Consider the following 18,773-nt stretch of genomic DNA (forward strand, 5'->3'; position numbering starts at 1 on the left):
TTTCCCGGTGTTGGTGCATCTAATCCCTCAGTTACCTCTTTGACAGCATCCACCCATTGCACATACATCTTAGCTGAGGCCTCAATGATTTCACCTCCCTTTCTCCAATTAGTGAAGTTCATTCAGAACCCTAAAAGCTATACAGGTACTTCGTATATTTGCTCTCTTCAATGACCACACCCTCTTTTTTGGTTCTTGTTCCTCTCAAATGCTTGTCCAACTATTATATTTTTCTGTTATTTTACCAGGCTATATATAATTGAGAAAAGTGGGATGAGGAGGGGGGGAAGATAGGTAAATCCCCCCATATCCCAGAAGTAGAACTCTCCCTGCACTTTCAAGCACCAGTTTCACATCTCCACTTTCTCCCCCTGGAGACTTGCTGGGGACTTGCAGGGCAGAACGTGTTTCCACTGGAGCTCATCTAAGGAACAATCAGCTTAAGCAGTTGTATTCAAATAGTATTAATGTTTTCAAATCGACTTCCTATTTTCCTGCTGGAAACCCTGCCAAACACACTCTTCAACAGACACTAAAATAATTTGGATAGTTGATATGCAATCCAAATTTTTAGTGGAAAACTGCCAGATTTGACATCTGTGAGAAAGTGGGTAATTTTTATCATCCACAGAGAGCATGCACTCGGTCCGATATTTTCTACCTCTACACATCTCTCTCTACTGGAACTGCTTTATGGTTTTTACATGATCAATGGGCTGCCAAAATTTATTTAACCCCTTCATTCCTACCAGAATCCAAGACCCCACTGTCACCATTTTAACAGAGCGTCCATCTAGAAGGATATTGTAAAATATCTATTTCTAACAGCAGGGTGTTTTTATCTGTTACCTCTGATCCCTCTAATTACAGCAAATGCAGATTCCCACCCCCCAATCGAGGCAGTATCTTCTGATTGTTATTGCCAAATGCAAGATGGAGCCTAGTCTCTTATAAGCAAAGGGTTAGTTCCCTGCTTCCTCTTGTCCCTTCTCTTACTGGAGAGAAGGTCTGTCAGAATAGTTGCTGGGGGAAGCAAGAGTGGGAAAATGCCTTTGGGAAAGTAGGCCTTCTTACTGAGGACCCAGCCCAACCCCTGCCTTGAAAGGTATTTTTTCTTGTATTCATTTTTGCTTGGGGCACCTGCTAATTTATTCATGGTTATAAATATTTCGTTCTGCCTCCATATCACCTAACAGGTCAGATCTTCCAGGCCACTGAGGTGCAAGGAGTTTGCCAATCTGCACGAGCATACAACCTGTATGACTTCTACCTCAATTTCTTGGTTTATACCAAGCAGTATCGCTCTGGTTTAGAATGAATTTTACTATCTCATTTGCAAGATTAGGAAAAAATTATGGAAGAAAGGAAAGAATATTATACAGACCTTTTATGATAGTAGCTGTTTGCTTACTGTGGGTTTTGGGTTGGTTGGGTTTAAAAAAACAAACAAACAAAAAAACCCCCCCAAAAAACCCAAAAAAATCACACACACAAAAACCCCACAAACAAAACCTCAAGACTTTCTGTTTAAAACTGGCTGCTGAGGTTACCTTCAATAAATGAAAACAAGTAGTCCCTGGCTGTCTGGGCTGCACTAAAGAAGCTCATCCTCAGTGATTTGTAATCCTGAATCCTGAAAAGATTTATCTCCTTCCCTAAAAAGATTATCAAAGTTCACTTTGTAAGTGCACATATATATTTTATTTCTCAAAGATTACCAGTTTTCTTCTTATCCCCCACATTGTCCTGCTGGGAACAGGTGGCAGAACTCCTGGCACCAAAGCAATCTCAAAATGTATACTAAACAGGGATTTGTTGTTGTTGTCTTAATGATCAAACAGGAAGCTCCTCCTGACAGTTCTTTTCTCTTTTTTTTCTTTGCACATCTTTTTCCTTTTTTTTCCTAAACGCTATATTTGAGGCTAAGTCCAAAGCTAGTGAGTGGGAACCACTGTGCTACTGATAGATTTTTACTAGACACATACCAACAGTGGAGTTGCAGTGCCCAGGCTCTGGTGCAGAAATCCAATCAGTGCTCAGAGTCATTCCAACAAACCAGAGCACCAGACAGGTATGGACAGATCTTTTGATCTTTGGGGTTTTTTTTTCAAACTCAAACAAACAGAATGCTGTAAAATTATGAACAAGATAAAGACTAAAAAGCATCCTATTACTGCATTTTCAGAATACATAAGGAACAATGAATATATGATTCCCCATCCACACTTAATAAACCCCCATATTCTTGCTGCATTATGTCTAATTTAAACTGTTCACAGTCAGGATGAAAACACTTCATTTGCATTTGTCCTATCACCCTACACTGTGCAAATAGCAGTGATTTTTCATATTTCATAGCTAGTTTCATCTAAGGATCTCATAGGACCCGACAAAGACCAGTGAACTAAAGCTCTGGTTCAGAAACATACATGGAGGTAGAAAGCTCCTATCGAGTCGAGTAGAGTTTGGATCAAGCTTTAAGTCTCCAGCAGATTTCAAGATAAAGCACCGTTACTGTTTTACGGATAGGTAAATCAAAGGGCAAATAAATAACACTGATAGTACAGCAGAAGCAGCACTAGAAACTAGGAATCTGGACTCCTAGACTTCTGCTTGACTTCAAAGAGGTCTTGTAGCTGCTGCTTAACTTATTGTTCAGCAAAAACAGAGAGAAGAGGGAGAGTGCAGAACGGGCTTAAAAACAGTGGGTACAGCTGAAACCTAGCATCAGTGTCTTTCTAGAAAGGATGGTAACTGTAAGAATTACTATTCTCTGAGGATACTCTGATACTTTAACCAACAAAGTAATAAATAAAGATGAACTGCAAAAGTAAAATGGTAGTAAGAATCAGACAATGAATAAGAAAGTTCCCAAGAACTAAGATGTGTTTTTAGTGAGTGCAACAATAAAAGGTGGTGTCATTTTCCTGATGTGATATAGTTCACTTTTTGGATATAAAGCACTGTGTTTGAAGCACAACTGGCAAACTTAATTCCTAAGGCAACAAAGACTGAAAATCCAAATAAAAAGAAATAAGGGTTAAGCTTGTTTGACAGCCTTTCAAAACTCTTGCATTGGTATCCCCTTTGCATCTTCAAGAAATCTTAGAGATAGCTATTTCTCACCCTGATGTGACACTTAAGGACATGGTTTAGTGGCAGACTTAGTGTTAGGTTTATGGTTGAACTCAGTGATCTCAAGGTTTCTTTCTAGCCTAAATGAATCTATGATTCTAAAACACCTGCAGGATAGCCACCACAGTGTAAAACATATAGTCCTATGGAAGAAAAATTAGCCTTTAATTTGAATGTTATTTTTCATACTTGAGATCCCACAGACATTGTCACCTCTGAATTTATCACCTGATGAGATCAATCTCTTACAGATAAAAAAATACACACAAAAGAATAATTTTAATTCCTAAATTATCCTGAAATTTGTCAGCATCATCCTTCGATGAATTTCATGATCTATTCCCTGATGCTTTTGTTCTGCACCTCTCAACACTAAAAACACTGTGCCAATCACTAATTGCACAAAGTTAAAGACCTGATCAAGACACGCTTGCCATTACTAACATATGTACACATGCGCAAGACATTGCCTATATGTATCACACACAGACTTTTAAAAATCTTTGCTCTAGTCATGTTGTGGGATCCAATGCAGATGAAACTGAGGAGCTCTGGTGCATACGCAAAACCTTGTTGCCAACGGCACCCCTGGGATTCTGAGACATCCCCAGAAAGTCCCGGCTCCTGTCAGCTCCCCCTTCTTGCACTGAAGATTTCCAGAGAATCCAGGACATGCATTTTTTAGGTCAAGTAGCAAAATATTTGGCAGTGGCCAGGCCGAGAGATAATTTATGCCCCAGCAACTGCAACAGTTAACAAAATGAGCACTGAAGTTGAAGATTGGCTTTCTGGGAGGAGCATGAAAAAAAAATTCCAGGATGGAAACTCACTGCAGAAAACCTGCTCTAATCTGTATGTTGTTCATTTGCTTGGCATTTCAGAAGAAAGGGAGTTCTTTGAAAGGACCACTGACTTCTTACTATGCAAGTGTTGGAGGTTTTTGTAACTGCAGAATACTGCATAGAATACCTAGGGTTTAGTCTTAATGTGATGACATCAACATTTCCCAGAAGACTGATACCTTAGTATTTTCCTATTGCACAAAATTATTCCCAGATGTATCTGTATCAGGAATTCTAAAATGTTTCCATCAACTGTGCCTTTTCCTTAAATCCATAAAAGAATATCCCCAAACAACAGAAGTTATTTTCTTGGCAAACTTGTAATTCTTTTAACATTAGCAATTTTGGGATGTGGACACAGCATCACAACATTTGTCAAGAACTGCCAGTGTGGAGTGCAAGATTAGACAGCTGACAGCAGACTTCTCCAGCAAAACCCTCCAGAGTTTCCTTACCGTGCTGATCCCCCTCCAGGGAAGTCCCATGTGAGCTCTGAAACCTTTCTTTACTTTGGAATTAATAGTATTCAACTGCTGACAGAAGGGAGACACCAAAATGCCACACTCTACATGGATACTCTCTAATAATTAGACAGCAATGCTCTTGTTTATTCTGTTTTGAAACTGCATAATTGGGTATCACTACACAGGCCAACACTTCTAGGAAGACAGCAAATCCTTTAAGAAAGATGGCAATTGTTTGTGATGTCTCAGCAGTTACATACATTCAGTGCAGGTTAACATACATACTCAACTCACAGCTCTTGATTTACTGCCCTTTCATGAACACTCTTAAAAAAACCTGTCTCTTTTTCAAATATGTCTAGACCCATACAAACTCCTCAATTAACTTAATTGAATGAGGAAAAAAAAAATCAGTCTGCATTTCCCAGCACAATCATGGTGAAATGTATTAACAATGTCTGTTGAGAAAATTGAAATTTTAATCACAATTTATAGAATATTCTCTTTTGGAGTGAGTGATATCATAATAAAAATCTGATTTAAAACTGAAAAAAAACCCAAAATTCTACATTAGGAGTATATAACACTATGGAAAAGACAAAAGATTTTGGCTCCCAATTAAAATCAAAACCAATAGGTTTTCTAAAACTGTAAGACTTCAAGACAGTTTTGAACTGCAAGGGAAAGTTAGTTGTTATAACTTTTTTTTTTTAATCCTAGGAACCAGCAGAGATACCAGAATAAAACCTGTAAACAGCCACAGTTAAAGAAAACCGGGGTTTGTGATGTCAGTTTTGCACTGATGGCAGTCACCTGTGTTTAATAATGAATCCCTTCTTTTTTCTTAAGTAAATGGTAAACAATAGGAGTTTAATATTAAAACACAATTAATTACAAAATATTTTTTTATTGCAGAATTCTTCTTTTACTTCTATATAAAGCAAATAATTAAGAACAATGTAACATCAGTCTTGCACAGTGGCATTTCCTTACTTCTGAATGCCTAACATGATGTAGGTATAAAGATTACATCTGCCTCTTTCTGAAAACTGTAACAGTCTTTAATTACACAATCACCTCCATCATGCAAAAATAGCATCTCCGTGTGAACATGTCCACACATAGAATCGTATAATCTCATGTATTTGTATTCACTTTGCTTTTGTAATAGTCAAACATGCACAAGAATGAGTCTAAATATATCACAAATAAATGTATTTGTGCATATATATACACACACAGAGAGTGTGTATATGGGTGAAGAACTTCAGTTATATGAGCAACAACCTGATCCACAATAATTACTTCTGTACCCATACCGAGCTCCATTACCTTCAGGGGTACTTCATACAGTCTGTATTTTTGTACTTTTAACAATACTTTTAAAATTACTTTACCAGATACCATCATACTCATACTACAGAAATAATGGAAAAGAACAGTAAGCATGATAAATACATCAGCTAATGGGTAGTAGGCTGTACAGCTCTGCAGAAAGATTATTACAGGCACAATGCCACAGATTTATTTATGGCTTAAAGCAGTGCATGTCATAAGCATACATAGTTTTAGTAGGTGGAGTCATCTGACCCAATCTGGCAGAGCTTTCACATGGGAATGGCAAGGACTCCTCATTACCCATGAATTAATGCTTTTATTGGCAAAAAGTGTCTCCTATGTATATTCCTGAATGAGAACAATGTGAAGTAGTTTCCAGTGATTCACATAAACTCTTTTTCCTTTTGAAAAACTGGCTGACTAAAAAGTTACTTCCTTTTCGAGTTCTGCTTCAGCTCTTCAGTCCTTCTGGCCATGCAAGCCTGCACATTGGGCTCATTTGTCCACTCTAGCAAAGAGCCTCCACTCAGGGGTGAAATACAGTTATTTAATATTGAGCTTCTATCATAGCTTAGCATAGCAAGTTAACTCAAATCTGCATCATGATCACACACAAAATTTAAATATGCAGATAGAATTACTTGTCTCCATATTCAGACGGACATTAGTAATGCTGCTACAGGTCTGAAATGAAGCATATGCTTTTTCAATGAACCATGGATTTCACATCTTACTGGAAAGAAAGGCTCACTGGCGGCTCAGTTCTCCCCAGTACAGCAATGGCTGACCCATTCAGTTCACATATCACTCAATCATCGGCTCCGCCTGCCCCGAGTCACTGGAAAACCTTAAGTCAGGTTGTGAGCAGATACTGTTCTCTTAACCTGCTGCATCTCCCGAGACCACAAAGCCTGGGGACATGATTGTACATAGGCCAAGTAGGGTCATGGGTTTGATTAAATTTGCATTTTAAAAAGCATTACTGTATTCTACTGGCATAATGTTTGTGATGTTTGTGGATTGTGTTCATGCTTTACCCTTTCAGTTGCCCATATGATGACACAGACAAATAAGTAAGACCTCTTTCTAAGGGTGCTAAACCAGAGCACTTCTAATACCATGAAGAGTTCAGCCTGAGTCCCACCATAAAGCCAATAAAAACTTGTTCTAAGGACATGGCTGCTTCAGTGTCGACAAAATCAGTCTCGCTCCCCTCTTACCACAGCAAAAATAATCTTTCTCATCCTTTGCTTTCCTCATTACATACCTGCCTTTGCAACTTTCCTTTGGCTTTCCTTCTCCGTCACAGCAGGTACTGGCTGCTGTCCTGACTTCTAATGCTCCTCCCAGCCTAACACCGTCTTACTTTATTCTCTTCAATTCTGCACAGCCAGGCTGAATCATCACTCAAGGCAGCTGGCAACACCACCCTCTAAGACTTATTAACAATATTTTCAAAAATGTACACCAGGTATTCCCCATAGCTCCCTTCATAACCACAAACATCCTCTGAAGCTTCACAAAGCTACAAGTTCATTTTCTTGTGAAGTTCCTCTTAAAACTCTCCTCCACTGAAATTACTGCAGAAAAATTGACCACTTTGACCGTTACTATAATAAAAACACCAAACCATGCTGACTATAGTTTTATCACTCTTTCCTTATTTTACCCATTTGTCTGTTTGACTTAAGGAAATTTTAAAAGAAGCAACAGATATGCAAAGCCAAGAATTACAGGATTCAAGTGGCTTTCACTGGAATAATTAATAAGAACTGTATATTTGGATAGAATGCACACAACATTATTATGAGGATGCTATGCCAAAGGAAACCCCATTTTTAACATGGCCAGTTCAAATTCATACCTTATAAGATAACATGACACTGGCTTCACGTGAAAGGTTGTGGCCCCCTAACTTTACTGACGTGAATGAGCAACACCCAAAGCTCTCCTCTGAATCAAAACTACATACCCTAACGTTTAATCCCAACGGCCACTCCCTGTCTCCATACAGGCTCTACTCTCTACCTTGATGCACAAAGGGGAGGGCTTTTTGTTGCTCAAGTCAAGACACAACTGAGCCTCAAGTCCTCCACGGAGCCCAGAAAGCTTCAGCTTCATCATTTACCCAGTTTGGGACACACGCTATCTGGGCTCTGCAGTTTGGAAAGTGCTTCATCCGGGTGTGTGCAAGCCAACTCCACCTCCCGTGGCAGAACCATAAATCCTGCTGCTGCCAACCCACATGATTAACAAGGGAATGAAAACAAAGTGTCGTCTTTGAATGAAGTACAAGAATAGTTTGCATTATCCTCCTCTCTGTGGTTACTGAACCAAACAGTCTTTGATGTAATAAAAAATTTTTCTACTCTCACTCTGTTTCCATGCAATGAAAATACATAATATTGGCTTCGCCTTAAAAATACTTCTTTTATGAAAAGCATTCCATTTGTACTGATTTTAGTGGAAGGTGCGTGGGTGTGTCAGAAAGAAGAATTACATCCTGAGACATTTATATCTCCCTGTATACTTAATAAAGTAACAATTCAAACCTTGTTTGTTTAAAGAAAAAAAGTCCAGCTACAGACAGTTTGTAAAACAAAACAAAGAAATTGCCTGAACCCCAAGATCTCAAAGTCCAGACAAGCCAATTCCATCTTGTTCAATTTGGATCCCACTTCAGCAAATTACCAGACTTAAATAAGACATAAAGTCCTGCTGAAGTGCCTTGCTGACTGTGGGCCTAAGTACTACAGCAGCAAGATTAATATAGTAAAATAAAGTTACCATGTGCAGTATACTGGGACATTCATTTTCTCTACACATTTCCTTGGAGGGCTTGAGGGGAGAGGAGGTTCAGAGCCAATGGAGGGAGTTTCAGTATTTGTGTCCAGGGGACCATTATGCCTCAGCACCCTGCTAATCTTTCCCAGTTTTCCTTTCTTCCAGACTCCACAGCACCTTTGTTTCCTTCCATTTATCCTCCTCCTCCCCTCCCTCCCTCCCCCTCACTCTCTCTTGGTGGCCATTAACTACGCTGACAGTTTGACAGGCTGAAATAAGGAAATAAAACACTTAAACATTGTTTCCTGATGTATGCATTCATCTCCTCTGCCAAACACAGATATTGAGGAGATACTTCACTCCTCCTGTCAGCTCGCTAAATTATAGCCCAGCTCTCACAGCAACAGAACTCTCAGGTCTTGTACGTTCACTTGATCTGTCTTCCTATCAGAAGGCCACACAAGGGCCATTTCCATGTCTTTAGCCGGAGCTTCTTATATTTATACTCTTAATACCACATTTTCATATGCCTAGGGTTGAGTTTCTGTTAAAAACAGAATCTCATGCTTCTTCTACTAAACATGCTCACATTATCATGACAGCTCCACTTCTTGCTTGGATTACGACGAAACTACTTCGGGAATTAAATAAACTAGATTGCATTAAACTTTGTGTCATTCTCATAACCCATTACAGCAGCTGAGCAAACCAAAACCCAGCTTTGCTTTGACCAGGTTTATTAGACTTTTTTATTTAAGCATTTTCTCCTGGTTGACAGAAAACATGCTGCTGGAGACTAGAGGCATCCCACCCTTTATATAAAAAAAACCCACTGCTTACAGCGTTGGCTTGCAGGAGCCAATGTTGTTCAGCTCCCCAGGGGAAAGCTGCAATGATACTGTCACTGCTCATTACCTCCAGTGGGTGTTGCTGTGAACAAGCCTATGGGAAAAATACAGGGAAATGGGGGGGAAAAAAATTACAGAAGCTTATAAACATGTCCCACATCCGCCAACTTTGCCCAATCTATCATCCAGAAAGAAGCAAAAGCTTGGTATGAAACTAAATAATTGTACTACTTTGCCATTTACGACTGTCTTCCACACCAGTAAAACACAAGCGTTTCATACTTTATCTGCTGTGCTGGCATAAGGCTGCAGTGGAGCTAAGTCGTCTTTTTGTAATTTCAGTAGCTCCCAAGGTCTGTGTAGAGTAGCACAGTGCTGTGGCTGCAGCCTCCCAGGGATGCCTGACAGCCAGCATCCATTGCAGAGCGGACCGACTTTACAACTTCACCATCCCAAAATGGCTGAGGAGTTGTGACAGACAAGGTACTGAAATCTCAGATACACAACATCCCCTCTTGAAAAGCTCTATTTCTGTTTGTTATACCAATAATCCAGAACATACTGTCACATTTTAACCCCTGGCTGATGGGGAAGGTTAGTTCAGGTTTCAGCTAGGGGGTGGAAATGTAGTAGAAGTACGTTGGCACATTTTGGACCTTTGAAATAAATGAACAAAGAACCCTCTTTTACACTCCAATGTTATAAATCCTTGCAGAACTTCACTCTCTTCCTTGCCTCCCACTTTCTCATTATTTCAGATATCTCTAATCATGACCCAAAGAAACAGTCTTTGAAGTAACTGTGTAAATCCACTGTCACGGAGATTTAATTGGAGGTAGGATGAAAACAACAACAAAAATGTTCACAAGGAAAAGTCTGTATAAGTGGTGATGTTGAGATTTTGCTCTCCCTCTAAATGGGTTTGGTTGGGGCTTTTTTCCTGTTTATAAGAGTTACTATGAAGCAGCAGCAAAGATTCAAATTCAATCACCCTAAAAAGCTAGCAGGGCCTGAGTGGAAAAGTAATCCATTTACTCATCTAGAGACAGTAAGGGCTTTGCTACTGCCTTCCAATATTGACTGTCCAAGAGCAGTATTTCAACTGGTTACACCCATTCCTTTCGTTATCCTCCAAAGACATATTAATAATAGCAGCAGCCCTGTTATGTGCTGTTACTTAACCTAGAGGTTTTGAATTTCATGAATGAAAGAAAATATCAGTAAAGCAAGAAGAAACACAAGTTCCTTACTACTTCCTCCAGACAAGTGAATAAAAGTGACAGTCAACCAAAAACCACTGTTAACTCTTTACCAACAATATACACAGAACTTCCTAATAAAAAGGAAGTCCATCTTAAATATTATCATTGGAAATCATAGAGAGCTGCAAACACACTGTCAGAGGGCACCAATCTTTTTCCTCCATCGTTATTTCATACTGCTGGAGAAAGGAGGTGCCACCCACTTAAGATCAATGCAAATCCCATCATGTTTTTCAGAAGTATCAGCTACTGATTATTGTGTATTGGCGAGTTTTCAGTTCAGCTACCTACTAATCCCTGAAATTTTCTGACATTTCAGACACATACATTGCCATCCCACAGTTCTTAGTGCAGACTCTTATTCTATCAATGGTTTTGCATTTCCGTCTCTACCTTACTGCTGGACAAGAAAAAAAATATCAAGAATAAGGGGTGGGAAAAGGGTAAAATAGGGTTGTTTTTGCAAGTGTAACTCCTCAGATTGTATGAAAGATTTCTACATATGGTTAAGTTTTTCAATTTATCACACAGTACCGATTTCCCCCTGCTCTGAATAGCTGTTTTACTCTTCCCTTTATTTGCTTACTAAATGTGCTCCTCTTACTCTTTTTCCCAGTAGACAAAAAAAGTTTTAAAAATTAAGATAAACTACAACTGAAAAAAATATATTTTAATATTAAAAATCAAATGAAACAAAAAAATACATAGAAAATGGAAAAAAACCCACCATTGAAATGTCAGTAAGAGAGTTTCATTTCCTTCCATAGCTTTTATAGGAACAATTACCACTGATCATTTTCCTCAGCATTTTTTCCCTTTCTTATCAGGAACAGTAGGAGAATATTATTTTAGACTCCTGAACTAACTCATGGTCATCCCCCAAGGTTTGCTCTTTGCACCATACTTTATAAAAAAAAAGCCTTCTACTATCACTAAACTTGGAAATACCTCTGATGAAGAATCTGTAAACCATAGGACAGTATTTGTTTGAAACAGTGGACTCTTGCTTAAGCCTGAAGCCACAAATGCGTGGTTATCAGTCATCTGAACTTCTAATTATCTCCTTTATCCAAGCGGTTCGTTCACACTGTGGGTGAAGCAGCACTCACAGGGGTGTCCTGTGGCTCACCATTCCTCTGCACATACCTCATGCTCCTTTCCTCATAACAAATGTGACTTTTTCTGCTACTGGGAGAGGTCCACCAGGCAGGTTTGGAAACAGCACTGTAAAGCTTCAGACCCATCCAAAAATAAATAAGAACCATAAGTTTTGGAGTGTGAAGCAATAATGACAGTGTCTCTGCTGGGGATGCAGGTCGAGCCTTAGGCTAGCAATACTGTTCTACAGAAGGTTACATGCCCCGCTGCCACCTTCAAATTTCATCATCCAGACTTCCGAGACAGTAGATCCTTCACCATATACAAAGCAAGGCCTGTACATATACTGCAGGGAGGGTCCCCTGAAGGACTTTTGCACCACTTTCCTGCTCTCTGTGGATATTAAAACTTTTCCCTTAGTAGGGCAGGATTTCCTCTCCAAAGTTGGTGCAAAAACTCCTCTGTGTGTGCCTGTGTTTGCACATACAAGCATGTTGCTTTCCTAGAAATACAGTTGGCTGTCAGCATGTTGAAGACATCTCAGGTTATTACCTCTGTAGCAGGTACTGCATCTGATTATGGTTACCAGGATCCTTCCACCTCCTTGTAGTAAGAAGTATTAAAAAAAATATTTAAATTCTTACATGTTTTTGCAGGACACCATAAAGCCTGCCAACTTTAGATTTTAGCCTGACACTCACTTTGCTCAAGGTTTCTCAAATGTCATGTCCATCGGTATGAAAACTTCAAACGTCAGAGTGTGAGGTGCACACATAGCTTCTAAAGTGACACCAAGTCCTCTGCTGTTCAAATTCAATTTACATACAAGATACCAACCTATGATTATCTTAAGTGGAAATGCAAGTAAATATTGAACAGTAAATAGAGAAAAATATGAAACTGGAGAAAAACACCAGACATTGTGTAAACAACAAAGGAAAAATACAGGCTTTTCACATTCCTATTTTAGGAAGGTATCTTCAGAGGCAAACAAATCAGATACAGCAGCTCTTCAGTCATCTGTAAATTAATGAACCTGAGCTCAAGGATGAACAATTGCTATCACTGTGTTTCAAAGGCAATGCAGAAATGTAAAATAAAGGTGAATGCAAGAAGGTGGAAAGTAGCAGGGAGCTCCCTTCCATCCAGAGGGTAGGCTATGGCTCAGGGCAGTGTCACGAGCGGGAGAGGGATTACAGCTGACCATAACAAGTGATCTTCCACAAGGTCACCTATCACCATGACTCAATGCCAAAGAGGCACTGCAATATCAAAAGCTTTTGTGCAGTTGTCCCCTTAAGCACAACACCTTTACAGCACATGCTCAGAAAAAAGCATAAAACTGACTTCTCCCCATTTGATCTTGTGGTCAAGGAAGTACTTTCAGACTACATCTATGTCAGCATGCAGAGGATTGCAAAAAAAGGCACACGTAGAATGGGTAAGACCATTTGCTGGCTGTCTTAGCTTATTCCAATCCCTCCACAGGTGAAGTAACTATTAAAATATAACTATTGTCTGGAAAAAAATGCCACCTTATCAAAAAGGGCATCTATTAAAAAGCAGCACTTCTTTATTCCATACAAAGGTCAGCTTTATACTAATGCCTTCCTTTTAACCTGAAACATGATGTGATTAACAGCTATCTTCATCAGTCAAGATAAGCACGAAGCAGTGGTCCTCCTCCCCAAGTGTACCAGCACCCATCACTTGCAAAGCAAGCTCCTACTTAAAACTACTGTTTGGGTAAGGATGTTTGAGAAAAAAACCAGCCAGGTATTTCCCTGCACACTAGAAATGAGGGGTTCTTTACAAAGAAAAAGTCTCAGAGACACAAATTATTGCCCTTCCCATCTCCCCCACATGGCAAAAAGTCGAACATGATTTAACTTGAAAACACTTCCATAGTGTCTCAGCAAAACTGTCACTTTTGTGCCTCATGCCTTCCATTTCCTTTAAAGGCTGGGATCCCTAGATAGACTACACCTTCCACGAGGTGTCAAAATCTTGAGCCTCAATAAACTGTTATGTTTGTATTTTTCATGCCTTTTAGGAAAGCTCCATTTTTCTTTTCTTTTTCAGTTTTACCTTGACATCAATAAGAACAAAGAACAGGTCATCAAAAATAACTAAAACCATGATAGCTATTTATGTAAGGTTTGATTAGGAAGAGCTACAAGTAAACTTCACAGTGACAAGTCAGTTTGACAAATCAAATACTAAATTCAGAAAAAAAAAAACATTCCTCAGAGCCAGTAATGCAGAAGAGGTCAGTATTCTCTCACTCCTGCAAAAATGCTCTGCTTATATTATCATCCCAAATGAATTTTGAATCAATTAGAATGGTAAGTAAAATGAAACAGGGCTTCACAATCCCTGTTGAAATAAAAATTACTTTTTGCAGCTAACACCAACAATTCACAGTATTTAATCACAAATTCCACCACCCGCAAAAGAGCTGGGAGAACAGAACCCATACAGGTTGGGGGGGGTGAAAAAACAAAAATTAAAAAAATTGGCTCTCAAAGGTAAGGTAAGTCTTAGACAACAGAGTCTCTGAAGCTGCATGAACTCAAGAAGCATACCTATTTCTTTCACATATTACTCTAGGACTTCTCTCAACTGCTTTTACTCCCTCCTTTCATGGCGTACCCTGCTGCTTCTCTACTCTTTTCCTTCGACTTCTTTTTATCCAAGGCTGCTCAAATTGCTGGTAAGGATTGGAAAAAGTAAGGTGGGACCAGACAGCTCCTTCCTTCTTCCTTCACATGATAAAAGTTTTGGGTGGAGGGAAAAAACAAACCTTCTTCCAGGTGAAGCCACCGAGTTTTCTCCACCAGATCTCAGAGATCACAGCAGACGGTGATGGGGATCCAGTTGTGGGTTGGTGCCTCTAGGGATCTGCCACCTGGGGCAGGGCTGTCAGTCCCAGTGTCACAAGAGCTGCCAAATCCATCCTGGACATCCTGAGCAGACCCCAGCTCTGCATGCTGTGCCGCTAAGGAGAGCAGCATGCTTTAGAACTGGTTATAAAATATATAAAAATCCAGAGAGATATAAAAATGTGTATAAAAAATAAATCAGCCTCTTGCTCAGAAGTCTGTTTACATGTTCAGAAGTATTTAAATTAATGCACCTGATGGAGTAATGAGAACCAGGTAGAAGATGGCACTTCCCGCTGATGCTTGGATAATTAAAAGGGCAAGGTATTAACTAGCTTTGGAAAGAAAAAAGTTATATTGGGTGTTCTGGGGATTACAGTCCTGTCTTGATCCTACCTGCACTAATCATTGCATTTAGTCATTAGACACTTTGCCCATTCCCTGGAATCCAAGTCTGCTGATTACTGTTTGCTGATCCCCTCTTCAGCCAGGATTTGAAACACGGGGATAGTGATAAAATGCCCTTTAGAAAGGGCAGATAATGCCATTTCTGGTTTGTACTACAGGAAAGAGATTCTTTCAGATACTGGTGTCAGCTACATCCTAATCATCTTTTTACTAATGTGATCCTCATGCACAGTGGAATGCTGCAGATCAGATTTTTCTTGGTCAGTCAAATACATATTTGCTATTTACTTTTTAGAATATCTGAGGGAAAAAAAAAAAAAAACACATAACCCCACCACTCCCACCCCCACAAAACAATTCTGAATTAAACGTTCCATGGTGGTTACAAATGCTGGCACACTGGATAGAAAGCACAAGTCACAGAATGACTATTGATGAAACAAATATTAGTATACATCCATCTAGTTAATACATACCTTATTAGCATACATTTATCTGAGATGAAAAAACATGCTAACATGCTATATTTTTATGCAAATCACATGCAGATCTCAAGGCTTCTGGAAAACTTCCATTCCAGCCTTTGGTACTGCAAAGTATAGGTATTCCCTTTCATAGCCACTACATGCAATAATATTTCCCAAAGTAAGCTGGTGGAGTAAATGAAGTTACATAAATGATGCACCTAGCCCACAGCATGTAAAAGATAGTATGACAGGCCTCTCTGCTACAAATTCAGCAGGTGGTTATATATTTTATATAATGTAACCAGTAGGAACAATTTACGTCTTCTATTACTCTGCAAACAATCCAATTTATAAACCGCCTATTGTGTTTACACACAAGAAACTATCATAAAACCTGAATGTTAAACAGTGTCAACAGATGAAAGCCAGCTTTCCCACGATATTTTGCATACTGAACTTACTGTGCCTTTAAAGGAAAGGCAGTCACAAGACAAGGCTCCTCTGAATTCAGCAAATCTCTAAGAAATTTAATCTTTCCTCATAATGAAAAAATATTCTTAAATTAACCTGAAAGCATGGCACCTATCCAAAAATGTTACCATTTTTAACATTACCCTTTATTAATTACAGAAGAACTAATAGTGGGGGAAATATCCTGCACTAGGGAGAATCTCCTTGCATACAACTTCTTGCCTGTCTTTTGCTCTGCTGACAGGAAAGGTAGGTCAGTGGTAAAGAATATGTACTTGTCCTTATCTGTCACCCTGGATTAGCAACTTTGGGGGAAAAAAGTCTCAGGAAACGAGTACAGCCAGATGACTGCATACCCAGACACGCAGACTTGTCTCCGCACTGCCTGGAGTACCTGAACCTGTTATGCGCAACCAGCTTCTGCTTCCACTGAATTTGTACAGATTAGTGCCTCCACTTCTGCTCCCCAGTGAGGCATCCAGAAGCCACCAATTCATCCCAGCTGTAGCAAATATACAGCCATAGAGTAAGGCATGCTTTTTAAAAAAAAAAACCAAAAAGAAACACACAACAAAAACACCAAAACACCCACACCACACACAAAAAAACCAGAAGAACAACCAACCCCATCTTACACACACACCAAAAAAAAAAAACAACCCAACACACCTCAGCATTTGGTCCAAATAAAAGTTATTACAACTCAGTCTGCAATGGCTGATCTAACCGTCGGGACCAGGTCACCGCTTGGGAAAGCTGGTCCTCCTGGAAGATTATCCCCAGAGAAATAGTGGTCCAGCAGCAACACTGGCCAGGATTAAAGCCTTTGGGCACTTAATGGCAGCACACCTCCTGATTACTAGTGGCTGCACTCAAAGATTTATCGCCACTATGGCCATTTCCTGATATTTTCTCATTACACAGTCTTAGTACTTCTTTTTTTTTTTTTTAAGGGCCTGGTTCTGTTCTTCTGAGCAATTCAGGTCTTATGTGAGCACCACTTTGCTTAGAAACTCAAATTCACTGCTGGGCATGGATGTTTTCTTTTCTAAGACTTCCTGCAGAAAGCTGCCCATCCATTCCCACGGCTCACTCGACCATCACATCTTTTTAACAGAGAAGAGCTTATCAGGACAAGCTCTCTCATGAGATTTTAAATATTCTCTGTTTCCAGCAGAAACATTGCAGGAGAGACTGTTCTTGCCTCACGTTAGTATGACAGCTGCTCTCTTGGCTAACACACTGGGGACTGGACCAGGGATCTCAAACTGAAAACACGAGCAGCTACAGCTTAAAGCAAAGAGCAGAAACTCCCTTGCCTGGAGGCTCAGATCTTCCCTGATCAGCACAGAGGGTTGGACTCACAACATACACTTGCCCCTGGGTTGCATTAGTTAACATATTAATCAGTTTTAACATTGATGCCTTTTCTTCTGTTCCTGAATAGCTCCAAATAGAGTAGTGTATGTTTAAGTGAAAGGTTCTGAGCTTTGTTCTTAACCTCATCTATATTTTGACCACATCATGAAGATTCAAGATGCTGGTTTAACCAAGCAAGTTTACCCCCTTCTGGTTTTGCACTGTACTTCTCTGTAGCAGAGATACATATACCGTATCAGTGAAGGCAAAATATTGCCATGGAAGCACGTGCATCGTCTAAGACCAAACATGTTATCAGATAATGCTTGTGTTCCTTTTCAGGAAGGGGCAAATGGCAGTGCACAGGAGTCAAGTTTTGAGAAACATCTCAAGTGGTAAGGACTAGAAGCTGGGAAATGCAAGCTGGAGTCAGGCTAGCACTCCTCCAATAACTGTGCCCCAATACACAGAACTAGCCCCTCAGCATTTTTAGTGAAGATATTTCTCTATCACTTTCCCTCCCTATCACATCATTTCTCATTAATGCACACTGCTGTCTTAGCCTACCCAGGGAAGAGTGAAAAATGCAGCCTAGCTGGTACCTCTGTACACTTAACAGTGGACATAATCAGAAGGCAAGGACATCTTGAGAACTGCCTGTAAACTGTAGCAGGTTACTATCTGGAAGCTAAATAACCACTGCTATTACAAACCTACCATTTGTAGGCTTTGTATTTTATAAAGAGTTAGTGGTAGTTTTCAAAAAAAGCCAGAGAATTAGGAGCTCAGATTAGATGTTTACAGTCAGACTTAACATGCCTGGATGCCACCGTCTCTCTCATGAGAGATTTTATTTTCTCAGTCTATAATATCCATCTTTCTTTTAAAAGCAAATGATTAGCATCTGGAGACTGAAGTTCATGTCAGTCCAGATGCTACCTAATGAGACAATACAAGAAACACACTTGTACAAGCACTGTTCCTCAGTGCATATTTGGCACATCCAAACAAGCAAGTGTGAACGGACTTGATGTTATCACTGTTTGTATTTTAGTATGAGATTGATCGCAAACAGATGCAGAGACAAAAAAAAGGAAAACCAGGATAAAAAAAAATCAGCTAGTGATAATACTGTTATACCTTTGGTAACTAATGCTAATAAAGATTTCTATGGGAACTCATGAAACAATATTGTTATTGAGGAAATTAAAAGAAAAATTAGAGATGTGCTATGCTCACTAGACCAAGTGGCTCCTAGTCCAGTATCCTAACAGCAGCCAGAACCCAACAGCTCAGAAGTGTAAGATATCAGGTGTACTGCAGTCATGTCATGGCCTATCATACAGGAAACGTTCTTCTGACTCTACACAGCTAGTGGCTGGCATACACCACAAAACACACACATTAGAAATCTG

General features: G+C 39.6%; 1 protein-coding gene across 5 annotated transcripts in view; it reads right to left on the minus strand.

Annotated features, from left to right (window-relative positions):
- SOX5 (SRY-box transcription factor 5) overlaps positions 1–18,773 on the minus strand; it is a 722,135-nt gene that overhangs the window by 518,403 nt on the left and 184,959 nt on the right. Inside the window, exon 1 of one of the 5 annotated variants that reach the window (XM_075114246.1) lies at positions 9,404–9,470. The exons of the other annotated variants lie outside the window; for them this stretch is intronic. The gene's annotated coding sequence lies outside the window, so the exon portion shown is untranslated. Of the gene's footprint in view, positions 1–9,403; positions 9,471–18,773 lie in introns of those variants that run through there. 5 annotated transcript variants of the gene reach the window in all.

This window comes from Phalacrocorax aristotelis, chromosome 1 (assembly GCF_949628215.1).
Source record: "Phalacrocorax aristotelis chromosome 1, bGulAri2.1, whole genome shotgun sequence".
NCBI lineage: Eukaryota > Metazoa > Chordata > Aves > Suliformes > Phalacrocoracidae > Phalacrocorax > Phalacrocorax aristotelis.